This window comes from Rhamphochromis longiceps, linkage group LG17 (assembly GCF_057381845.1).
Source record: "Rhamphochromis longiceps isolate RC_006_pf linkage group LG17, R_longiceps_female_GT1.1, whole genome shotgun sequence".
Classification (NCBI taxonomy): Eukaryota; Metazoa; Chordata; class Actinopteri; order Cichliformes; family Cichlidae; genus Rhamphochromis; species Rhamphochromis longiceps.
The window spans coordinates 29,383,716-29,410,486 of record NC_140573.1 but is presented as its reverse complement, the minus strand read 5'-3'; the positions used below and the strand labels follow the sequence as shown (position 1 = coordinate 29,410,486).

Genomic DNA, 26,771 nt, shown 5'->3' with positions numbered 1-26,771 from the left:
TTGAAACGGATTAGGTTTAACTGGCGAGTTTATACAATTTCCTTAGTAAGCAGTGGTCCTTCTTACATTTTTCTCCATCACTCAGTGCACATTAACTTTTTTGATTTTCTCTCTAAGAAATTCAAGAATGTGTCTGCTAGCTAAGAACAATTAGGTAGCAGTAGTGACGAACTGAACAGAAACAGTTTACACGTTTGGTCATGTTGAGTTTTTAAAAAGTTGACTCCTCTGTAGCACTAGCTAGATCAAGGGCCGGTGTCCTGCAGGTTTTAGATCTCACCCTGGGTTAACACACCTGAATCACATGATTAGTTCATTACCAGGCCTCTGGAGAACGTCAAGACATGTTGAGTTGGATCAAGGACATATCTAAAACCTGCAGGACACCGGCCCTTAAGGCCTGGAGTCTGACACCTGTGAGCTAGATACTGAAGTGCTATGGCTCGAACTTTAACTCGTATCCATCTGCAGCATGAACGCAACTCGGGTACAACAAGGATAACAGGATGTTTTGAGGGTGTAAGACGTCTGTGGGATTGCATTATTTTCTCTTTAAGTAGTGAGGAATTATCTCCACGATGTCCTTGGAAGCAACTTCAGGCTCGACAGTAGCATGCATTGGAACAGATTTATACTGCTTATGAGTTGAAGATGCTGGTGTTGTGCCAAAAAGTGTTTGATTTTTAATGTTTTGATGTTTCCATATGTTTTTTCTGTCAAATATGTTATGCATTTATTGGTATAGACTGTGGTCGACAGATTTTACAAGTATCTTTACAACTCTGTGTTATTGTGCCTGCAGAATCCTAATCTAGTCCTTTTTTCTCACTCAAAACTGTGTATTTGTTGCAATTTCTGCTCCAAAAGAAAATGCCAATGACCCTTTTTACCTGGATATTTAAAAATATAAAAAAATGATTCATTAATGAGAGATGTGTTTAAGATATGTTTGACAACCAGTCAGTTTTTGGTAGACAATAACTTTTTTGGCACGATACTGAATTGCCACCTTGGATTGTATCAATAAGAGCTGCTTGGCGAAGCTTCCAGCATACCGTTTTTGTGCTGATGTTAATACCAGAGGAGTTTTGGAACTCTGCAGCTAATGAGTCAGCTTATGTTGTCTGCAGCTTTGTGGCTGATTTGGTGTGGTTTCTAAATGTTTTTGCTTAGTTCAATGGAAAAAGCCTCATAAACTGACTTCTTGCTACAGTTTCATCCTATGAAACTGTTTGAGTACCTCACTCAAATTCAGTGAGCTCTTTAGAACAACCCATTCTTTTACAAGTGTTTGTAAAGGCAGACTGCTTGATTTTATACAGCTTTGGCAACGGCACCGAAAACAGCTGAATTCAAAGATTTGGTGCTGCAGCCTAAAACTTTTGTCCATGTGATGCTGCCTGTTTCCTTGCGCTGTTATTCTAAATATTGCATTTAGTGCTGCCATGTTACGGTTGGAAGGAGGACTCAAGCGCAGGACTCCGGTACTGATGCTTACAAGAAGAGTTTATTTACAAGTCACCAGGTGTATATACAAGAATGTGCAGGGGGGGTTTATATACAGCTGAGTGGGGGAAGAAGGGGTCTCCAGGGAAGTCCAGGGGAAAGCATACGTTCTTCAGAATATCCACTCACACGATCACAGGTTCACACTCCAACACTGCCACACGGGAAACACACGGGGAAAAATCCAAGAGGTTCTGTAGACAGGGAGACAGGGTTAAGGACGATGCACAGAGGAAAACACTCTTCACTAAACTTGCTGTAGCTTTGACTTTACTAACGCGTGGTAGACAACGATCCAGCGACGAACAGCAGTCACCTCCTGGCTTAAATGCTGCTCCCCTTAATGAGACACCTGGGTCTCATCTCCCGAGGGCGTGGGCCAAGGGCATGAACCCACAGTGAGTTCCGCCCCGACGAGAGAGAAGAGGAAGAGAAACAGAGAGGGCTGATCAGCGTGCAGCTGATCCGCCTAGCCGTGACATGCCAACTTTTTCCTTGTGTTTTATTCTCCTAAAGCTGCTCTAAGCTATAGGACAGAAGTTCTTCTTTTTTTCCCCCAAATATATTTATGCAACACTTTCATACTCCCCCAGTATGAAATATTTACTGACAGAATGAAAGAGATTTGTCAGGAAAGATCAGAGAATTTCTGCAGTGATGGGCCAGGAATGTGCTTTGATGCAAAGCTGGACTGAAAGCCATTGAATCTGTCATCGGCTGCTAGAGGGTTATGATCACACTGGCTACCTGAGAGCACATTAGAGACCCCTAATCACTCAGTATGTTTTCATGAAGCTGGTCACTCCCCCTATGTCAAAGTAGATAAAATGTGTCTGTGCAGGGGTTTTTGCATTTGGTCACGTGCATGTTTGTTGCTTTCAAAAGGCCTAACACCGTTATGCACTAAAAATGCCCGCATCTTTTCATGGACTCTAGATGTCATAGCAACAGCATGACAGTAGCCTCCAGCCCACGCAATAATCATCACTGATGAGGTAATTAAGCTATAGCGTTCCAAGCGATGTCAAAATACATCATGCTGTTTTGTTTTGTTTTTAACACTATGAAACAACTCCTTTCACGCAGTTTAACGGAAACGCTCACATGCATTTGTTTTTAAAAAAGATGCACACTTGGTCTCAATTCAAAAGAGAAAAGTGTCAGGAAATGGAGCAAAAGCTCCATTCTTTCTTTTTGGTACGGCATAAACCTTTTCAGATGCAGATTACCCACAGTGAACTCAGACAGAAATAGAGGGAAAGGGGATGACATAAGTCTCACGGATTCATCTATGCATTATTTAGCGTCAACCCCCTTTCACTTCTGAAACAACAGCAATCAGTTCGCAAAGATGTTCCTTCATCACCTGAAGTGTCTGCTTTCCTGCCAGTTGCACCTGCTCAAAATGACAATTTCTGAAAGCACCAAAATGGAAGATGTGAATAGCTTAGGCATAGCGTATTAAAAGATGCACTGGAACATAAAGTGTTCACACTGAAGCCTCTGCCACTAATAGATTAGCTAGATCGCTTGTGAGACATGTGAGATATTGGTTTGCCTGGAAGTCTTCTGGGTCTGTGTAGACAGTCACATCACCTCTGCTGATGAGTCTGCAATCCCAAAGGTCAGGACTGTGAAAACCAAAACTCACTTTTGAGCATGAAAAAAAAAAAGAATAAAGGAATGAAAGGAATCATTGAAAACTTTATTCAGATGTAAATGTTGAAATAAGCACTTGAACTGAATAACAAACTGGTTGTATAATACATGACTGTGAGTGTGCAAATTACCAAAAGGACTCACTTGATATTTCTTATTTTGATTCTTGCTGGTGTTTTTTTTCTTGAGATTTCTTGGATTTCTTTTTTCTGTTATTTCGCCCCACTCAGTACATTCTGGGAATACATTTAATGCTTTTTATTAGAGCAATATAAGCAAAGTAAACACAATTCAGGCATGTAGCTACATCAATATTCATCTGTGTGGGAAGCAAGCAGCAGTGTCCAAGATGAACATGGTTATGAAATCGTGGCTGAGTAGGTTATGCAAACACATAGGCGGACGCACACGCGAAGGGGACGGGGCGTAACACGGGCTTGACGAACAGCGCTGACGCATGTCTGTCCCCATAGTGACAGCACAGTAGGAAATGAACAAGTAAAACTGACAAAATAATAGCTTTTCCGTCATGTTATAGATCCTCTCTCTATCCTCCTTTGTGGTTATTCGATCTGCTTTTTTTTTTAGTCTGCCACACTCACACAGTCATTGCTTTCCAGGTTAAATTAAAGGTAATTGCATTTTACATCATAACTGAAATGAGAGCGAGAACGCTAGCCTGACAGCACACGCTTATAAAACAGCCAGTCTTTAAAGACTGTGTAGACAGCCACATCCACTTCTACAGCCAATAGAGCTGGTCATACACTTATTTTGTTAGGCACACCTGGCCAGTTGGATCCCCCTTTGCCTTCGGAGCTGCCTTAATTCTTTGTGACAAAGATTCAACAAGGTGCTGGAAACATTCCTCAAAGATGTTTGTCAATGTTGACATTAATGCAGTTGCTGCAGAGTTGTTGCAGAACATCTATGATGTGAATCTTCCATCCCAGCCAGTGTTGGTCAAGTTACTTGAAAAAAGTAATCAGTAACTAATTACTGATTACTTCCCCCAAAAAGTAATCCCGTTACTTTACTGATTACTTATTTTCAAAAGTAATTAATTACTTAGTTACTTTTTAAAAACACGATTTGCAACCTGAATAGGTAATAAAGTGATAGATCTTTCAACCCAATTCTACTTTTTCTGCATAATCCATCATACAAAATGTAATCAACTGGAAAAGTCGCTTTTTTTTAACTTGTTTTATCAGTTTTAATCTTTTAACTTTATGCATCAAACAAAAATGTAATTATATGCGACATTCTCTGACTTGAATAAATTAGTTTAACATTTAAACCTATTTTCTGCACATTCCAGCACATAAAATAAAATGTTTTTTGTGTTTACACTCACTCTTTCAAATAGATGCAAGTAAAACACAGCAGAAAATAAATAAAGTCAAAGGCTCAGCGGTCCTGTTGCTCTATTTTCACCTGTAAAGCAGGACTGGGGTAGGCGGAGGTTTACCCTGGTGCAGGTGTGCCGCGGTCAGTTGAAGAATCCGCGAGTTTCTCTCTGAGTTTCCCATTACGTCGTTGCGCACTCGGTGCTTGCTTGGAAGTTTAGGGGGGTTTTTTCGCTGTAAAAAGTTTTCTTCCCACGCACGATGGACGCTAATGTTTTTGTCACTTTTTATGGAATCAAACTCAAAGTAAGGTCAGTACTTCCACGCTTTAAACGCTGCACACTCATACTCTCTCCCGCACTCGATATGTGAACCATTGTTGATCTGCACACAGCTGTTGTCACCACCACCGGCGCACTCGCTTACGTCACTGTCATGAGACATTCTTGCAAAAAAATCACGGTTTTAGTAACGCAGTTCCTACGGGAAAGTAACGGTAATCTAATTACCGATTTTGCAATAGTAATCCCTTACTTTATCGTTACTTGAAAAAAGTAATCAGATTACAGTAACGCGTTACAAGTAACACGTTACTGCCCATCTCTGATCCCAGCACATCTGAAAAGTGCTCTGCTAGACTGAAATTGGGTGACTATGGAGCCCATTTGAGTGAACTTCATGTTCAGAAAATTAGTTTGTGGTAATTCTAGCTTTGTGACACGGCACATTATCCTGCTGGATGCAGTCATCAGAAGATGGGTACACTGTGATCATAAAGGGATAGACATGGTCAGTAACAACTCAAGTAGGCTGTGGTGTTTAAAAGATTCTCATTTGGTACTTAGGGCCCTAAGTGTGCATAGAAAATAATCCCACACACCATTACACAATTAGCAGCCTCAACTGTTATGCAAGGCAGGATGGATCCATGCTTTTTCCCAGTAGATTAGCAATTCTTGAACAGCCCATCAGGCACGAACAACTATGCCTCTTTCAAAGTCACATATATCATCTTGCTTCATCATTCTGATGCTCTGTTTTACCTTCAGCTGTTTTGGGGTTGTTGTTTTTTTCTTTTTCTTTTTGCTCAAGTGTAAATGCATTGACCTTTTCCCCTATTTTTTTGTTATTCATCCCCTCTAAAGAAAACCAAAGTACAAACAGACCCCTGGTTTTGGTGAAGTGTTGCACCCCTAGTCATATTCAGCTTAAGCTCTTCTCACATTACGAATTAATTAACTCTAAATCTGCACTCAAAAAAATGAATGAGGTGGATTGTTCAGTGTATATTAATTATTTATTTTCATTTTACTTAAAATATATGTTTTTGTTAACATATGTTTTTCTAATCAAGTCTACGTAATTGTGTCTATTATTCAACGTACATAATACTAATGTGTTACTTGATCGCATAACATTTAAGTTAAGTCAATTAGGATCGATATACCTTGTATATCCACAAGGTGGCAGTAATGCAAAAACAGTTGTAATGAAACCGCGCAGAACAAGAAGGTTTCACGGCTTGTGCCTGCTCATGCACAAGACTTCAAATTTAACTGAAAAAGGCTGTTTTGGCGCCAAGCTGCTGTTTCTTTGAGAGGTAAGACCACTTTTTTCTTTGACTATGTTGTGTAGTATCTATATGTCCAGCATGGTTATATTTTGCGTTTGTCTTACAAGACATGTTATATCGTTTGCGTGTGCTTGTTTTACATTAGTTTTACTGGGTCCTGGACATGCTTATTTTGTGGACTGTGTAAGAAACATTTTTATTGTTTTTTGTTTTATTAAGGGATTAGCTACAGGGGTTCATGGGGTTATTCTTTCAAGGGGTTATTTTTCCATTTGCTTTCTTGGGATTCCTTTTCTGTAATCCGAGAGTCGGAAATATCGAATAGGATAGCAAGGATAGCATAAAGTGACATTTAAAATCCAAAAAGTCAAGGGCGAAAGCCACTGTGACACCATTGTTCTGCTCTATCAGTAATCTGTATTATGTAAAAATGGTCTGTAAATACAGCATGTTTCCTAGCGGAGTTATACATATCAATGTAGTTATAAATTACAGTTTGTGAAAGTACACACTTAATTTTTTTAATAAAATTATTCAAGACATGAGTGGACAGACAATGGAGGTCGACAGACCTGGTGATAATTGCTTCTATAGAAAGTTAGCACATGGCAGTGTCAATCTCTTGCTTTTCTTCTGAGTAGTATTTTATTTAGTTGTAATTCAAACAATAATTTGCTTCTTGAAATTAAGGAATTAATTTTTTTTTTCTTTATAAATCTCAGATCCTGCCTTTACCTGCTCCCTCCTATACTGATGTGGTGTATGTGGTATTGCTGAGCTTGTATGTGGTATGTGAACTGTTATACTTTTAAAAACAAAACTGTTTTATAAGTTAAGTTTTCTTTTGTGACCCATCCCATGCCCCTGTTATTTCTTCTCCACATCTGAACCATGGTAAAGGTTGCAGTTCAAGGGCCTGAGGCATGAAATTCTTTTCAGATCAGCTGTGATCAATATTTTTTGGAACTTGATAAATAACAATAAAAGCTGTAATGGCTCCATTAGCATTTTGTGTAAATGTTTGTGTTAAAATTATAGCTTTAATGAGGTCTTACTACATTAGTTTTAGTTTGTATATGTGTACATATAGTATGTATATTTACAGTACAGTATGTTGTGTTTGTTGACATATTTTCAGGTGGAAGCAGAATATGTGAGGATTACTACTGCATGTTCCAAGGCTTTTTACACAACTTGACCAATACACTGACCAGCTCATAAAAGTCTTCAAGAAAAAAGGAGGCGTTGCAGGGAAGAAAATTAGACAAACTTTGGCCCCAGCCACACAGGTGCGTTATTCTGTTGGTAGCAAAATATTATGGCTAATAAGATCATTTTCAAATTTAAACAGCTAGTGTATGGTAGCTGCACAGTGCACTTACATTTATATTAAGCAAGACAAAGTTTGGTACTCAAAACGTTGGAAAATTTAAATTACCTAAACATATGTAAAATCTGATCCCTTGATTTAGGTTAAACCAGAAGTGAATGTTTTTATGTTATGTTTTGAATGCAAAAAAGATGATGTATTAGTTTGTCTTTACCTCCATTATGGACATATATAATGTGGTGGAAACCCTGCCCAACAGGTTAACTATTCATGTCCATGTGATGATTAGTTGGTCTTGTGTACATGTCTATCTGTGCAGTGGATATGTCATTCATTTTGCGTATAATGTGAGTTTCTGTCATCCTAAAGTATATCTGTTTTCTCTTCCTGTATCTCTGCCACTCTCTACAGAAGGAAACCATTGAAAAGGGGAGGGAGTGTGTCCTCAGGGCACTACCTTTTTACCTGAATGAAGACCCAAGCATCCTCTTCAAAGAATAATTGGTTGGTAATTTTAGTTTAGTTTTTTATCTGTATTAAACCAAATTTTGAATAACTAATGTTGTTGCATGTTGTAATGTTGTTGTTGTAATTTGCATGGAACCTGTTTAAATGTTTTGGGAAATCTTCTTGTATACCCAAACTATTTATATTTATCGTTGAATCTGTAGTCTAAAATAGTGGCACACTGGGGTGCATGTTCCTAATATTGTGTTTACGTCATTAAAGGGTAGCTTTGGCCCTTTTTCTTTCTTTTTTTAAAACTGGATGCCATTTTTCTATGTTTTTGTGTCTAAGCTACAGCTGTTCAGAGGGAGCTGGAACAAATTACCCTTGCTATCTTTACCATCGAAAGAGCTGATGCCAGCACTCCTCCAGCCGATGTGGGTATAACCATCTAGTGTGTCCTGCATGACCTGGAAGACCTGGCCTCTGCATGTGCACTCTTAATGGGTGGGATATATGCACTGAATCTCAGTTAACCTCAAGACTGAAAGCTAAGAGACAATCAAAAGCATTGAGATTTAAAGGATTTAATTGAGAGATGATACTGCACCAGAAATGTTGAAGGGTGGTGTGTATATTAGCGTTCAAGGCATATTGTTATGAGGTGGAAATATATTCATATTCAGTTTGTGTTACATTGTGTGCATTGTAAAGGTAATTGCAATACATACTAAAAATAAGGGTAAGTTAGGAGGTTGATCTGATATCCTCGTGTTGGTGTTGTTCCCAGATCATCATACTAAATGTTGTTCCAGGATCAACATTGCAAGTGACCAATCAGAATGTTGTGACGTCATACTTTTGCGACTTCGGGAAAAACCGGCGTAAAACAAAAAACTGTACTTAAGCTGCGTGAAACCGCCTCTGTCCGCCGATCAACTGACCCTAACCCTAACCGTAACCCTTTAATAAACAGTAAGCAGAATTGATATTGTCCTTGCAACATTGGAATTTCATAAATGCACGAATGGCTTGGAATAGAATAACGTCACAACAATGTGATTGGTCACTTGCAATGTTGAACCTGGAACAACATTTTCATGATGGTCTGGGAACAACACCAACACGAGGATATCAGATCATCCAAGTTGGGAATGCAGGATGAATGTATATTTTGTGGGCTTTTAAAGACGAACAATTGTTTCCATGTTAAAATGTTTCCATCTGAAGTTTTTTGCCCAAACACTGGTAAAATAAATGTTGACAGTGGCGAGTGTTAAATGGTTACTACTGTGCTGTTGCAAAAAAACTGAACGCTGACAAGCTGTTTTATTGTTAGACCATAATGTTGGCATGTTTTGTTAAAGTTTTATTTGGGATGGTGATGTAATTTTCTTTGATTGCTAATATCAGTGGACTATTTATTATTATTATTATTATTATTATTATTATCATTATTGTTGTTGTTGTTGTTGTTGTTGTTGTTGTTGTTACATTTTTTTTTTTTTAAATTGTGGCTGTTGAGGTGGACACTTCACTTTGCATTGTTAAAGGAAAGCACTTCATTGGCATTGTGTTACTGGACTGACCCTAAGCAATCATTGCAAATAGCAACTTTGCTATCCATTTTAGACACTAAAAGAAAAAAACACTCACAGACCTTACTAGCATCACATGTGCATAACTCAAGTGTCATCTTATCAATGTGTTATGTGATCTTCAATGCGTTTTTTTTCTCTTCTATTTCTGGTAGATACAGACATTTAATTTAAAGTCTTGATGTTGCATCTGTCTACATACTGTTAATTACTAACCCTAATGAGCTGTTGTGTTTTATTTTGGACTGGGTTTACACAAATGCTCACTGAATGTGTTGGCAATAAAATACATTTTAAAAAATAAGTTGGATGTACTTAATTCATTTGTGTGGAACCTGTTGACAAAATAGATTTATGTAAAACTAATTAATAAAGCACAAGGTGGCTGAAAATATAATATTTGAATTAATCTAACTTAAATTTAACATTTTACTGCCACAAATAAGAAATGTGTTGAAGTAACTAATCTAAACTATCTAACCTGAAAATATATCATCTATGTTCATACAACATAACTTGATTTAGTTAGTCTTAAATATGTCTTGTTAATCTTAAGTAGTTTTTTTAAATTAGATGAACTAAAGATTTTTGCTTTAAACTAACATAATTCAATTTCGTGGAACCTGTTGACAAAATAATTTTAATTAAAGTCAACGTTTCATTTTTTTGAGTGTGAAGAGGACTAAAGTAAAATGCATTGTCTTGTGGTCATACTGGTTTTTCCAATAGTTCAGTACTATCACTCAGTCATTGTCAACTCAGAATATGAAGGACAGTGTAGCACAAAAAGCAAACAGGGAAGAAAAGATAGGACCAATGATATATTTGAACACACACAGGCTGTCCTTGCTTTCAGTCAGTCAGGGTTAGATTATACAGGAGGGCCCAATGTCATCTGTGTGTGCAGCATGCTTTCAATGTACTGTACTGTGCAAAAGCTTCAAACCGCCCCTCACTTCTTCATGATTCTGTAAATTTTGACAAGATCCCCAACACCACTGGCTAAAATGGATCCTCAATGCATAACAGAGCTTCCACCATGTTTTACAGATGGCTGCTCTTTATTGTGCTCTATTTTTTTTCTTTTGTTACTCTGACACACAGACACCCCTGCACACATGTACACACAGGTTCCAGCTATGAGGACAGGGTGTTCTGGTTGTGCTTGAATCCACTGTATGCTTTAATGAATGTCTCTGAGGCCACTGTGAATACAGCAAGCAGAGAAAACAAGCTTGTTTTTTCTGTTTCATCTTTTTTTTTTTTTCTGTTGTTAATGGAGGTAGCACAACTGTGGACCTGTTGCAGCAACACCCTATTGTATCTCTTTTGTGTCTAAACTAAAGGCCAGCAACAAATCTTACGTTTAAAAATACTGTCACTCCCACCTCTTCACATACTGAAGCTTAGAGAGGAGACTTTCCTGTCACATTTAAAAGCACCGGGTACCTCTTCAGCATTTCCCATTTTTCAATGCGCAGGGTAGCACTCCATGATACCATACTGCTAGATTAAGAAGTGTAAACATAAAAAGTCCACATTAGCAAGTATGTGAGGTGATGGTAGACTTTTACTCAGAGTGCATGATTAGATCGTACCCAACTTCAGTAGGAGCTTGGAGAATCTGGGAATGGATGGCTTTAAACGGGTCATAGATGGCTAAATTCATTTTTTTAATTATGGGAATGAAGGGGAAATGAATTGAATTGAAGTGATCACATTTTCAGTTTATTCAAATGACAGCTGCTTTTTTCTTTCATCTACCTATTGATGAGACAATACGTCTAACTAACTAGAGGGTTAGGGTTCAGCTCAAAGGCTCAACAAAAACATTAGTTCTGGGTTCTTTACCTTATCACGCGGACTGGGAAATGTTTCACGTGGCCGCCAGAGACATTGATGAATACACAGACTCAGTCTGTGGATTTATCAGGAAATGCGTGGAAGATGTCGTCCCATCCAGAACAGTCAAATCCTTCCCAAATCAAAAACCCTGGATTAACGGAGATGTTCGCGCGGCACTGGCGGCACGGAACACCGCCTTTGCCTCCGCGAACACATCGGACTACAAACACGTACATTACCAACTCCGGAAGACGATCAAAGCAGCCAAACGTGAGTACAGGGACAGGGTGGAACAACAGTTTGACAACCCTCGGAGTATGTGGCAGGGACTAAACACGATCACAGACTTTAGAGGGAAAACCAGCACACCGCAGACCACGGCCTCTCTGTGTGAGGATCTAAACGTATTCTACGCTAGATTCGACACAGCGAACACCATGAGACCGGACAGTGTGCGCACCGCGGATGACGTCAGTGCGCACACTGTGTCTGAGGAGGATGTGCGGAAGTGCTTCAGGAAGGTGAACGCACGCAAAGCTACTGGTCCGGACAGGATTCCCGGCCGCGTCCTCAGGTCATGCGCGGCTCAGCTGGCTGGAGTGTTCACGCACATCTTCAACCTTTCCCTCTCTCTGTCTGTAGTCCCAGCCTGCTTCAAAATGGCCACCATCGTCCCTGTACCCAAATCCTCCACCATCTCCTCATTGAACGACTGGCGACCTGTAGCCCTGACCCCCATTGTAAGCAAATGCTTCGAGAAGCTGGTCAGGGACTTCATCTGCTCTGCACTACCCGACTCACTGGACCCTCTACAGTTTGCATACCGCCACAACAGGTCCACTGATGATGCCATAGCCCTGACACTACACACTGCCCTGTCACACCTGGAGAAGAGAGACACGTATGTGAGGATGCTGTTTGTAGATTACAGCTCAGCATTCAATACCATCGTTCCCTCGAAGCTGGACAGGAAACTGCAGGATCTAGGACTGAGCAGCTCCCTCTGCAGCTGGATCCTTAGCTTCCTGTCTGACAGACGCCAGGTGGTCAGACTGGGCAGCATCACCTCGTCCCCCATCACACTGAACACTGGTGCTCCACAGGGGTGTGTACTGAGCCCTCTCCTGTACTCACTCTACACCTACGACTGCACAGCCACTAACAGCTCCAACATCATTGTGAAGTTTGCGGACGACACTACAGTGGTGGGTCTTATCACCAACGGTGATGAGACGGCTTACAGGGAGGAGGTCAGCGCCCTGACCCACTGGTGTCAAGACAACCATCTCACCCTCAACGTCGCAAAGACAAAGGAGTTGATAGTGGACTTCCGGAGGTGCAGAGAAGTACACACCCCCATCACCATCAACGGCGCTGCTGTGGAGAGAGTGAGCAGCTTCCGGTTCCTTGGCGTACACCTGGCTGAGGATCTTACGTGGTCAGTACACACAAACAAAACAGTGAAGAAGGCCCAGCAGCGCCTCTTCTTTCTCAGGAGACTGAAAAGATTCGGCATGAGCCCCCGCATCCTCAGGACCTTCTATCACTGTGCCATTGAGAGCATCCTCACTGGATGCATCACCACCTGGTATGGCAACAGCACCGCCTACAACTGCAAAGCTCTCCAGCGAGTAGTGCGGTGCTCTGAACGGATAATTGGAGGTGAGCTTCCCTCCCTCCAAGACATCTACAGGAAGCGGTGCCTGAGGAAAGCGGGGAGGATCATCAAGGACTCCAGTCACCCCAGCCATAAACTGTTCAGACTGCTTCCATCAGGAAGGAGGTTCTGCAGCATCCGGTCCCGTACCAGCAGACTGAGAGACAGCTTTTTCCATCAGGCCATCAGACTGCTGAACACGTCATAGACACCTCAGCTTCACTACTGGAACTTCAACATTATGCACTCCACACTGTATATAAATGCCACTTGTTTTGCACATATTCAACTCTGTATATTTTATATATTTTATTATTATTATTATTATTATTATTTTATTTTATTTTTTTACTATTTAATTTGTAAAAATGTGTATACACACACACACACACACACACACACACACACACACACACACACACACACGTAGGAAAATATTTAGTATACACATCCAGAAATGCATACACTATTATATATTGTACATATATTTATTAGTTTCAGGTTGGCCATTCTTGTATTTTGCTCGTTTGTGTTGTTGTGTTTGCACATCTCTGTTGCTTGTGGGGCTCGCACACAAGAATTTCACTCGCATGTGCTGTGCCAGTGTGCCTGCACATGTGATGTGACAATAAAAAGTGATTTGATTTGATTTGATTTGATTTGATTTGATTTATTGGTTGTGCCACACAAGCATTTATCAGTGGTACAGGACAGCAAAAAATGATATATATATATAGATAAATATGAAGGCATGCCGGCTCGGACGTCGCCCGGATCAACAAGGTCCGCGTCAGGTGTTGAGGAACCAGGGCACCCTGACGAAAAGTGGGCTACTGGAACAAGAAGGCATCGGTGGGCAAGAGACGAAAACAGGGCGTTGTTGGAATGCTACTACGCAAGTAACCCCGGAGGAAGGGGCTACATGAATAGGATGAGGGACCTATGGATTCTTCGATACCCAACATCCACAATGACGGCGAAACAACTAGTAGCTCAGTGTTCCAACATTCGAAAGAAGGGACTGCTCTCACAGCTAGAGATTGACGAGGTACAACACAAATGCTACGGCAAGGAGGAGTCAGGACGCCAGGTCAGGGGGGAGATATCATCACCCGAGATTGGGTACATAGCCCCAAGTGCGATAGGAGAAGGATCGTTAAGTGCGAGAGGAACTGACCTGAAAAATAGGATCATGGCCAAGCTTGAAACCTGGATCCCCCGTAGCCGGTTACCAAGATTACGTGAAGTACCCTCAGAAGGTCTGCTAGATGATGTTAATGCAGCACTACGGGCAATACCTACAACCACGATTACCGACACTAACAGCTGAATGGTAAGAACAAGATCCGGGCCATCAACACGTACGCCCTGCCCGTGATCAGGTACCCTGCTGGGGTAATAGGCTGGCCAAAGGAGGAGATAGAAGCCACTGACATAAAGACAAGAAAGCTCCTTACCATGCATGGAGGGTTTCACCCCAAATCCAGCACCCTGAGGCTGTACGCTAAGCGGAAGGAAGGGGGCCGGGGACTGGTGAGTGTCAGCACCACAGTCCAGGATGAGACAACGAACATCCAAGAATACATTGGGAAGATGACCGAGTGCTCAGTGAATACCTCAGGCAGCAGAAACCCAAGAAAGAGGAGGGAGACGAGGAACCATCATGGAAGGACAGGCCCCTGCACGTTATGTACCACCGGCAGATAGAGGAGGTGGCTGATATCCAGAAATCCTACCAGTGGCTGGACAAAGCTGGACTGAAAGACAGCACAGAAGCACTAATCATGGCAGCACAAGAACAAGCTCTGAGCACAAGATCCATAGAGGCTGGGGTCTATCACACCAGGCAAGACCCCAGGTGCAGGCTGTGTAAAGATGCCCCAGAGACAATCCAGCACATAACAGCAGGGTGCAAGATGCTAGCAGGCAAGGCATACATGGAACGCCATAACCAAGTGGCCGGCATAGTGTACAGGAACATCTGTGCCGAGTATAACCTGGAAGTCCCGAGGTCAAAATGGGAGATGCCCCCAAGGGTGGTGGAGAATGACCGAGCTAAGATCCTGTGGGACTTCCAGATACAGACGGACAAAATGGTGGTGGCTAACCAACCGGACATAGTGGTGGTAGACAAACAGAAGAAGACGGCCGTAGTGATCGATGTAGCGGTTCCGAATGACAGCAATATCAGGAAGAAGGAACACGAGAAGCTGGAGAAATACCAAGGGCTCAGAGAAGAGCTCGAGAGGATGTGGAGGGTGAAGGTAACGGTGGTCCCCGTGGTAATCGGAGCACTAGGTGCGGTGACTCCCAAGCTAGGCGAGTGGCTCCAGCAGATCCCGGGAACAACATCGGAGATCTCTGTCCAGAAGAGCGCAGTCCTGAGAACAGCTAAGATACTGCGCAGGACCCTCAAGCTCCCAGGCCTCTGGTAGAGGACCCGAGCTTGAAGGATAAACCGCCCGCAGGGGCGTGCTGGGTGTTTTATATATATATATATATATATCACCAATTTTTAAAAAAATAGTCTTAGCTCTGCTACATTTACTTGCTTCACAGACCTGCACACACCCATCTATGCACAAACACACACTTCAATTCACAGTGAAATCTCATGAACATGGAAATTGTGGCACGCACACACTCATGTGCTATCTCGCCACACATAGCAGTTAGCTGAAAAGGCAGGAGGACCTGCTGATGCACCCGCACCATATTCTGTGATCCATGTCAGTCCTGTTCACACAACCGAAAACACAAGACACGCCTCCCCAAAGACCCAGAGATCCTTTATTCCCCTATCTCTGCACTTTGCATATGCAAATAGCCCCTAAAGGAGTTTTTCACTTGGTGAGTTAGTCACTAAGCAACCAGAGATAACGGTTAAACTTCCAGTTTTCAATCTTCCCCTGTATATGCACACACTGTCAAGCTTTTCTGAGTCAATTTTTCACAATTTGTCTGTATATTTGTTACATTTTCATGGCACATTTATGAAGCAAATAATCCATTTTGAAGGTAACTTTTATTGATTTTCTGGTAGCATGATTACGCTTCAGAAACATGACAAAGAATTTGAATACACTGGATATTGCAGAACCATAAAACACAGATGACCTGATGTTGTGGTTCTGTTTCTATTAAAAAACAGACAGAGATATCCACAAACATGTATGCATAGACAAAGATTAAGAGATTAAGCTATTCCCTTTCTTTCACCGCATCTTTCAACACTTTGCTGCCTAAATTCAGCGGCATGTAAAGTGCATAATGTGGATATAAGTATACTAACGGATGGACTGGGCACAGCAAATGTTTCAGCACCTCTTGGATATTTGCAGTAATGGAAAAATGCATTCTGTCTTACTCAAAAATGTAAAAATCAGCATAAAAGATCAAGTTTGTTGTCAGAAATAATTGAATTTACACAATTATTGTGTTATCATGTCAGTTTAACTTGAAGCCTAATTTCATATAAATCATTATTGTTATATAACACTAATGTAGAACAATATTTTTGCTGGACCAGTGCATTTCAGCTCGTGGTCTTCATTGTGGTCATGCTCGTCGTGTTGCCTTTGTGAAGGACTCTTACCAAGGCCACAGGCTGACAGTAAGAATATAATTGTTCTGTAGAATATAAAATAAAATACTACCACATTTTAAGTATGTTGAGTATCATAAATATTTAAGTGTGGCTTGAAATTTACACTACATGTGTGGAACATTTTACAGGATTTTTTTTGTGGCACATTATTTTGTTTATGATGTAGTCTACTGACTTTCTTAGAAGTGTGGCTGTATAACTAGACACAAACGCATGCAGGATAATAGGAAACAGTAACAGGTAATTGATTTAGCAGGTAATTCCAGGAAGGAATGCAGGAATGTACTATAACCCTGAAGTGCTTATGTATCTGGATACGTTATGTTTACATCATTAGACGCTGTGAACTGGTCTATTTGCTATTGTTACAATCACTGATGCTCATCATCAGTATTTATCCAGTATTAAACAGCGCCCTGCGAAAAAGCTGCTTGCCCATTGGCTCAGTTATAGTTTGATTGAAAACACACATTTTCCACAGGAATCGAAGCTAAAACCATGCGCTGTCAGGCAGCGAGTCATACACATACATGTACTGTTACTGTTATTCTGTCAGACTGATTCAGTTTTGTCGAGATATAGCTTACCTGTACATGAACATTTAGCATAATGTTAACAATACGCAAGATCTGATAGTACATCAGCTGAGCATGATGGATAGATTTATGTAGCATGGGGTGCGTGTTCTTAAATTTGGCCTTTCCATTTTGGTAGTTGCTTTGAAGTCAGGAGGCCATGTCTAATATGATGTTATGGGAAGTGCACTCTTGGAGACTTTAGTAAACAGATCAAATAATTATTTAACTGTAGCTTAAACTCTGTGTGACAGCTCATTTGCATGAAATGGGCGGTACACTGTCATCTGCTGTGAGACCCCAGTCAACTCAGTCTCACTGTGGGTGATAATAATTATTGATGTTCTGCAAGCAACTATCTTCCTCTATCTCATTACCCTTCAAAAAATACAGTCAGTTGAAGGACTCCAGTACAAGTCAAAGTGAGACTGAAAACTGTTACCCTGATCATTTCTCATGTCTTTTGTTAAATCAATGATCTCTTTTATGGAACTGAGCAACTCACAAATATATGGTTTAAGTGCAATTTTTATATAAAAATGACCAGGGTGTCCATGCGGCTATGAAGCCGACATATTCAGATGCCATCAGTCGAAAGGGGGCTTATTATGGAAGCAGAATACCAATGAAATATACCAGCATTCACCCAGATAGCAAACCTCCACTGCACTGAGGAGAGGAATAACTTAAGTGTATACATAAATTAAGGCAACTGACGCCAATCTACGTGTTCCCAGCAGTGTTTGTTAACGCCGCTGCAAAAGTCCAATACAACACTTTAAATCTCTGGCCTCTTTGAAGAAGTATTTGTGTATGAGACTTGATCACAGCCAATTTCACAAATTACAGCAACTTTTGGCACACCAGAGTTTTAACTCTGACTGTAGTTGGCTGAGATTTGCTCTGAACCCATCTAGTAAACAAGGCTCCCTTCTCTGAGGAGAAGTAGGCAGGCTTCCTAAACTTGCACACACACACACACACACGTATATGCCACCTCACATATTTTTTATTCATTTTCAGTAACACCAGCATCAGGGTCAATGTGGCCAGTCATGGTGCAAAACTAATCCAGTTTACATCACACACATATTTCATTCATCCATTTTCAGGAAGCCCTTTTATTGTCAGAGAGAGGAAAAATAAAGTATTTGAGCAACCAGGGGAATGCGTCCAGACCACTCAGTTTTTAGCCAGGGATGTAAATCACAGTTTAAGTCAGGAACCTTTACACAAAACTGCTCATCATCTAATTCTACACAGCACTGTGCTCAGAGATAATGGCACAAAAGAAAGGTAACAGATGGAAAATGCTAGTAGATGAAATACTAACAAAATATTGTATTTTTTAGTGCTGTCAGCGTTAACCTCGTTAAAATGAAGTTAATGCCATAACCGCATTAACACGGCAAATCTCCGTTAGCGAGTTAGCGCGGATTGCCCCGTGCGTGGGGCTGGACAGCACTAACGCGTTAACAAGCTAACCGCTCTAACGAGCTAATCGCGCTAACGCTTTGACGCCGTGCATGCCGCTCTAACTCACTAACTGAGATTTGCCGCATTAATGCGGTTATGGCGTTAACGTCATTTTAACAATATTAACGCTGACAGCACTAATTTTTTATGTTTTACTGTGTGGTTCAATGACTTCATTGAATGTACATTTAAAGCATCTAAGAAAATGGATTTAATCATATTAGATGTGCTAGTGTTTGCTGTGTCTGGAAGTACGTTCATAAGGGGATGGTCGCTCTAGCTTTATGTTTTGTTTGTTGGACTTTGGTCATTTTATTACAACATATCTTGTAAACAATTACTGGCAAGCAACATTTAAGCACTCTTTCTTTCTGCTTACAGCTGCTTGAATGGTCACATGCAGTCTATGAATGCAGCTACTTCCTACCAAGCCTACTGTTCACTTTTCGACAAAAATGACTAAGAAATAAACATAAATTAATTAATTAATTAAATGGTTATAAAGCTAGCTTAGTTGAAGGTTCAAAAGCCCCAAAAGGTGATGGCTGATGGCATGTTGGCCATGTCCATCTTTGATGTACAGTCTATGTTTCCAGCTTATTGGCACTATAATCAAAGCCCTTCTTGTTCAAGTCCAAATCACGTAGCACAACACGATCAGCTTTTCATTAATTTTAAGCAAGAATGTCTTTTATATTACAGGAAATGTACTGAACAGCAGCACTTTTTAGAAATGGTCTGCACAAGCACTTCAAGCATGGAAATGGGAAATAAAGCTGGTAAAAGCAGGCATGCATTAGTACAAAAACCACATCAGTGGTTCAGCACATTTTTTTGCTGGGCTGAGAGGAGAAAAATAAGAGCAGTGGAAAGCTCCCACGTCCAATGAAAAGTCCTACTGGAGCTGCCAGTGCTTCAAAACAGTCTCTAAACCATCTGCTCTATGATCACCTCATTCAGAACCAATAAGATATACTGACGTCCACCACCCTCCTTCCAAAACACATATTTGCAGGAAAATGCCCAGAAAAACTTTCACCCACAGGGAATTGTCTCCAGGTGCAACTGTGTTCTCTTCCTTATTCACATACTTGTTTTCAGCCATTCAAAAAACATGCACTGGATCGAAACCATCTGCTGGAGCTTGAATTCACAAGCTGGCATAACACATCCACCAAGAAATATGTATCACAGTCACTATGGCAACATGTTTCCAAGCACCAAACAAAACAAATCTGCATCAAACCATATAAGGGGAAATCAGCATTAATGCTTTGTTTGTGTTGTGTGGAGTTGATCTTCTAAAATCTACCAGCTACTAATCTAGGGAAATGAGAAGTGTAATCACCCCGCCCAATAAAACTATAAGATGCGTAGTGAGTTTTACACAGGTTTAATGCATGGAATCTGTGTTCATTTTTATAGTTCCAATAATCCTGTCTTTTTTTCGATAATGCAGAGATGGTGGGTGGAGCAGACATCGTAATCCTGGACTGGACTTCGAGGATTAGGCTGAGATTGTCTGGACAGCACAGTGGGAGCAGATTGAGGCTGTTTTCTCACACACGCAGTCTCAGAAAGAGCTCAGGGGTAATTAACGATTTGAACTGTGATTGGTCCATTTTGTTAAACTTCTCAGGATTTCATGTATTGTTACTCACTCAGTGCAGTTTTGAGTTTATGCCCCATGGGTGACCCTGAGATTCCAGACCACACATACAGTGTGTGGTCTGAAAAAGACCGTTTATAGCCCCCAGATTATATAGACAGCCTAAAAACAAGCTGCTCTTGCACCTCCTTGTTAGGTGTAGTACAATCCCAACAGGTTTTCATTCATGTCAAGCTTTAACATTCAGTTCAGTACAAAGCACATACAGCTGAGAGCTCAGCAGCCAGTAATTCATCACTGAGCTATCAGATTACAGTTGTTTATGTGACTTCTGCTGTTTTTGCTGAGCTTCACTCATGAAATCTTTATCAGTCTCATCAGTGTAGTCACTTTCACTTTAGTCAGTTTCTTTTGTACATGTAAAACCTGTGGCAGAAATATAGAAACAATGAAACCATGAAAAGAGTTAATGTGGATTCAAACTTTACATCTACACGAACACATCGACATTTAGACCTTTTCAGCTTGTGATTTGGGATGTTAATATTAATGTATAAGACAAGATTTTCTTATAATATAGTTCAGCCAAATTGTTCACAATGTTCAACATGGCCAGGGGGCACCGATGCAGAAATATCAAAACATTACAACATCATCCCTGACAGAGAAGAATTTAAAGCAACAGCAGTGTTTGACACATAGGCAGCGAAGTCAGATAAACAGTAGTATGACTTGTTTCTTGCCAGGGCCTGTTGTCTTCCTCTTTGACACCTGTTAGAGCCTGAGGGTGCGAGAGCTGCCATTTCGAAGTAAACCAGGTCATGAAAATGATCAACAACAACTGCTGGAGTGTGTCTTTATTGAAACACAGAAGCACAAACACATATGTAACCTTTTTCTTTTGTAACCGGGGGTTAAAGTGGGTTGGATATAGATATTCTTATTTAAACATTTCATGACACCACTCATACCCTTAACATATCCCTTCTCTACCTCGTACAGATGTAAATAAAGATACGGTGGAAACTTGAAATTAAAATCTGTCGTCTTTATAGTTTTAAAGTCAGGTCTTGGATCAACACAGAATGTTTTTTTGTGAAACATCTTCCTAAACTAGTTGAAGTATACTAATTTTGTGTTATTCAAAGGTTGCATGAAAATACTGCACTAAAGAGTTTGGAATAGTTCGGTGCAGGATAAACTGGTAGGCTGTGTTATGGTGAAATCTGATCAGGCTTTGATGTTCGTGGTCAAGAACAGCAGACATCAAATTATGTTTAAGGTAATGATGGTGATTTGATTCACTCACCGAAAGCAGTCAGTATCGGAGTAGCAGTACAGTTTAGCTAATCATAGCCTGCAAACAAAGAAAAATACACTGGAACTCACAAAACATGTTATCATGTGACGCCTAATATGATTTTCCTCACGCTGCACTGCACCAAATCCCATCTTACTCCCCGGTTCATAATGTGATATAGTCATTAAAATTTTGCAAAATTAAACAATAATTAAACCTTAAAAGGGGGGCATCTAAATTAAACTGTGATTTGCCTGGTCCTGAAAAGCTAACAGTGGTTCAATCAATTTGTTCTAGGAACAGAGGAAAGTTCAGCTAAAGCCCTCCAGGCGTGAGGTTTCTTTAGTCTCTCAATCATATGCTGACAAGTGGGTTAAAATTTGGTTTACTGGTTTGCTTGAATATGAAAGTAGCTTGCTTGCTTAATAAAACTGCCATCTCTTTGTCGCCTGTTGGGACATGTCTGCTGTGCACAGCACAAAAGATGTGAGGGCATGACATCATCAGAACTTTCTGCCTCTTTAAGCAAAAAGGCCCAAGATAAATGGTTTACCATAAACATGCACAATCCTCATCAAGCAATTCCTTAGATACGTTAACCTCATTTTACATATTTAAAAAAAATCAAGGGGTAAGACTTGTATGGATAACTCAAAATAAACAAATCATCAAACATTAAAGTATAAAAACGGCATCGCAAATATTCTGTTTGAGCAGCAGATTTAGGTCACCAACATAATCTCTGTGGCAGATATCCATGTACTGTGAACTGTGTCAGCTGCATCATCATCATCATCATCATCACCACCATCATCATCATCATGGTGCTGCTGGTGGCTGTCAAATCCACTGACTCATAAACACCCACCACTTTGCCATGTCAGCATATCGTAATGTCAGTGTGTTTGTACATTTCATACTGACAAATGGCTGCACAGACAGTGCTTATGTGCATGTGTGCGAGAGAGGTTTGTGTGTGTGTGTCTGCCAGAGCGTCTGTGTGTAATCAGAAGAGTGTTTGCACATGTTTTTAAAGTAAGCAGACCTACGCAGTTTATAGCCTCCTTCTTAACCACATCATACAAGCCACCTCGCCTGTGCCATGCCTGTGTGTCTCTTCACAGGTCTTTTTTGTTTTCTGGAGAAACTGCAGTTGAGATTTCAGAAGAAGTGTAACCTCCAGCGGAGAAAGGAGCTGTGCATCGTGCGTTCTTGCAAAAATCTGCGGGCCACTTTGATTAGTAATTGCAAGATATGCTACATGTGAGTTTGAATCCACCCACTTCACTTTTCTCACAGATACACAGTAAACAAATGCATGGTATACACTCAATACCCACAGAGGATGTATAAGATGACATACAGAGAAACGATATTTAGACTAAAACGATGCATAGAACCGCATGCTTGTTTATCGCCCATTTCCAAATGTTTTCCGCTCTTCTTTCAGCCTCACATCTACAACCGCATGCGTCACGGCTACTGTAAGACAAACACCTATTATCCTCGAGAGACTGTTGACTCAAATCTACCAGTAAGTCCACTCGAAGCCCTGGAAACACTCGTTTTGCAATGGCATGTCTCTGCCTGCCAAACACAAAGCCGATAGCATCAATAAAGAAAAGTCACCGCCTCCTTGTTGCCACTCAATGCAGGCACTTATCTGGTTGATGGATCCCAGAAAATGTGTATATGTAGTTGTTTTATTTGTTGATACAACCCTACATCAGTAATCTGATTTTTTGGCAAATCTTTCAGGTCTCAAGAATTTCTATGACTAGTTGACTGATTGTTAGCAGTTGTATCTGATATATAATAAACATGAAGGATTTCTTTCCTTTCATAATTGCTACTGTGGCCTTTTTAAGGATGTCAGAGCTAACAGAGTGCGACACGGAAATCTAGGCTACAAAATACAGGATTTGAGAAACATTAAAAGATTTCCATGGTAATCTGTGTGAAAGAGGTTAAAGCTTTAAAAAGTGCTGCCTTCTAAGTATGATTAGTATGTAGCTGTCATTCTGCTTTCTCCGTCTTATCACTCTCTGTTGGAAACACGAGCTGATGTCTCTCCAACTCTTCTCGTGTTTTTTCACGGCAAACTTTCTCACAAGCCTTTCTGTTCTCTCTTTCTCTCTGTTGTGTTTTTCTCCCCCCCCCTGCACTTCCTCGACTGTGGCCTGCACGATTGGTCGGAGGAGGTGGAAAGTTGGCCAATGAGAGGACAGTTGCCAGGCAGTCTGTACCTTGTTTGGAGGCGGCTGGAGGCTCACACAGCTGTTCCATTGAAAAGCAGCAGGACATAATAACAGGGGCCCCTCGCCAGACACATACACACACACACACACAAACACACACCCACACACGCACACACACACGCTCGCTTCACGCAAACACGCTCGCTTCCACAAAGGCACACAATGCAGGCTGAATTGAATTCTGTGGTCTGAAAAGTTAACTGCGCTACTTTTTCTGTCGACATATGTGTCCGTTTAACATAACAAATGTGGCATACATGTGCTTAGCAGTTATTTTGAGACATTTTTCCCGAGTTTTGTCTAGTCCAAATGCGATGTTTATTTTCTTTTGCGTGCAAAAGTTTGCTCTTGGGGTAATACCTGGCTCTTTAGTGGCAAAAGTTTCTGCTATGTTGACCATTTATTGATTAACTTTGTTTTTCCTCTCTTGGGCGAATTTTTCGGAAAAAAAAAACGTACTAAAACAAGCTCTTGTATGTCATAGATCATCAGCGCTGGATGCACTGTTTTTCATGCTGTACTAACAGAGGAAACCACAAAAAGAAAAAAGAATATAACAGCGATGTTGTGTTTCAAGGTCAACGACTTGTTTTGCAGTGCTGCAGCGTACCTAATAACACTGGAGAATTGTTAACTGGGCCCAATGACCCACATCACCCGGCAAAACACTGTGGATCCATCTGTCTCTGTGTCCCGCTTTAACAATACAACTCCTTTACGCTGTGTGCACTTTTTTCCACCCACATTTTTGACACCTGTTGCCTGTGAGGACAAAGAATCAATCCAAGCTGCCCTTGAGAATTAAAAAGATTTTAAAAAAAGCATATACATTTTAAATGCACAGAGCCGAATATGTATATACATGAACTGACACATGCATTGTGCGGCATATGGTGAGCTTTTCTTGGCTGATGGCATCAATAACAGCTGTCAAAAGTGGCTTCGGTAACATGAGTCACTTTAGATGAACAAAGGGGTATTTTAAAGGACAAAAGCATCCGCTCTGCTACAGTGCTTCAGCATTGCTTTTGTTTCATCTTGCAATATGTGGTAGCCAAATGTCAAAGCTTCTTCAGATTGTTGCTTTTACACTCTATTTTTCTAAAAAGAAAAAAAACTAATGGATTGTTGCTGTTTTCTCCATGGGAAACGTCAATTTCAAGGGTGTTTGTAAAGGCCTGTACATGTGAGTCTCTGTGTGTAAGCAATCAATAGGCCTCCTGAGTTGTGTTGCTGTTATAGAGATGAGTCTTCTTCAACAAAGAAGTGGGAATGTAAAACAATTTCAAGGTTGGATGTCTAGGGTCATAAAGAAAAATCTGCTAGTATGAAATTGCTGTTCCCTCTTTTCCCACAAGTTAATGAGTTACTAATTCAAACACAGTATAAACCCATGTTGAAACCCATGTTGATGACTTTCTTTGAGTTAGCAGTGCCCTTGTCATTTTAGACCTAACTGTGCTTTGATCAGTCTGTCCTGACCGTTGATGTGATGTTTATGAATAACTGACTGACCCACAGGTTAGATAAGCTTCATTAACACTAAAGAAAAATATGTTTTTTGCCAGGGTGAGGCTTTCACTTCAAAGGCCTTCTTCCTTCAACTTCAAATTAAAGTGTAAGGAAAGAGCCAAAGTCCTATTATAATCTATGTTTTTCTGCCTCAACCTCCTGTTTTACTTTCTGAATCATTTTTATTCTTTATCCTCATTTCTCCAATGCTTCTTGCCATGTTGACACAAGAACTAAAACAAAACCACCTTCATTTGGTGAAGCTATTCTAGGCAGGGTTAAGACAACAGTGTTGTGGGGTGCTCATGATTACTTCTATCCTTTTTGGCCAGAAGGACGAGAAAATATTTAGAAATTCTTAAAAAAGTATGCAAAAGGATAGCTAAAGTACAATCTGTGCACTTCCTGTTTTCATGCTCATGTAAGCTCATGATTTTCCTGAAATTCCTCTTTTCTTTTTAGTGCACTTTTTATATCAGGAACACAGTCTGGAATTTTTTAAAGAACAATCCATAACCTTGAAAAATTCCAGTCACTAAAAATCATTAACCATCTACGACAATATCAGATCTTCAAACAACTGAACTGGACTAGTCAGTGTGTTAATGTTTACCTTATGTTCTTCTGCCTGATAACAGAACTGCTGACATTTATAAAAGGAATAGGAAATACACCACGAAAGGCATAACCTTCAAACTGTTCTTTTCTCAAAGTTTTTCTGCAAATTAGTTATGTTAATGAATTGGTATAATATAGCAATAAAAACATCACATTATATTTATATCCAAAATACAACAGATCTAATACTTCCAAGAAGAAGTATCGGGGTTGGTGCCAGGGGAAGAGAACTGTGCGGTCAACCAACTTTGACAAGCAGTACTTGGCTCAACTTGCTTTACTATTTCATTTAAAAAGAAAAAAAATGAGCGGCTTCATGCACACACTTGCACTCAGACTATGCCCATAAAACAGAGGTTATAAACTAAGATGCACAGTCACAATATACAAAATAAGAGAGGCAATCCTATAATTCTATATAATAACCTATACACCGGGCCACCGTTACAGGCGACACAACAAATTTAAGGATAAACAACCTACTTTAAACCACATCATGAACAGGTATGCATAATTACAACCATACACGCACAGTATGCTCATAGTTTTAAAAGTTTAAAAATATCTGTCTCAGAGGCCATAATATGCAAAAAAGTAGACATTTTTCTCAACTGTTAGCACAGAATATCCTCACCACCTTGTGAATGAGTCTAGCACTAGCTCTAATTATGGATACTGTGGTGGTTGCATGTATGACTTGAGCAACTAAAAAATCTGTGCTAAATTTTTTTGTGAGTGAAATTCTAGTTGGCCTATTACTTCAATGATTTATTAACAAAAATTAGCAGATATGTATGTGTCTGTGTGCTAGCTAGACATGCTACTTATTGTTAGCTTAGCACTCCACCCTGT

At 40.4% G+C, this 26,771-nt stretch overlaps 1 long non-coding RNA gene across 2 annotated transcripts; it reads left to right on the top strand.

The window, feature by feature from the left end:
- Positions 1–5,893: 5,893 nt before the first annotated feature.
- LOC146649926 (uncharacterized) lies at positions 5,894–9,058 on the top strand. 2 transcript variants are annotated; one of them, XR_014908285.1, is made up of 5 exons: positions 5,894–6,270; positions 6,810–6,875; positions 7,226–7,376; positions 7,829–7,921; positions 8,216–9,058. It is a non-coding gene; the product is annotated as an uncharacterized LOC146649926 (long non-coding RNA). The 2 variants fall into 2 exon arrangements; XR_014908284.1 differs by having other exon boundaries at positions 5,895–6,114.
- The last annotated feature ends 17,713 nt before the right edge of the window (positions 9,059–26,771 follow it).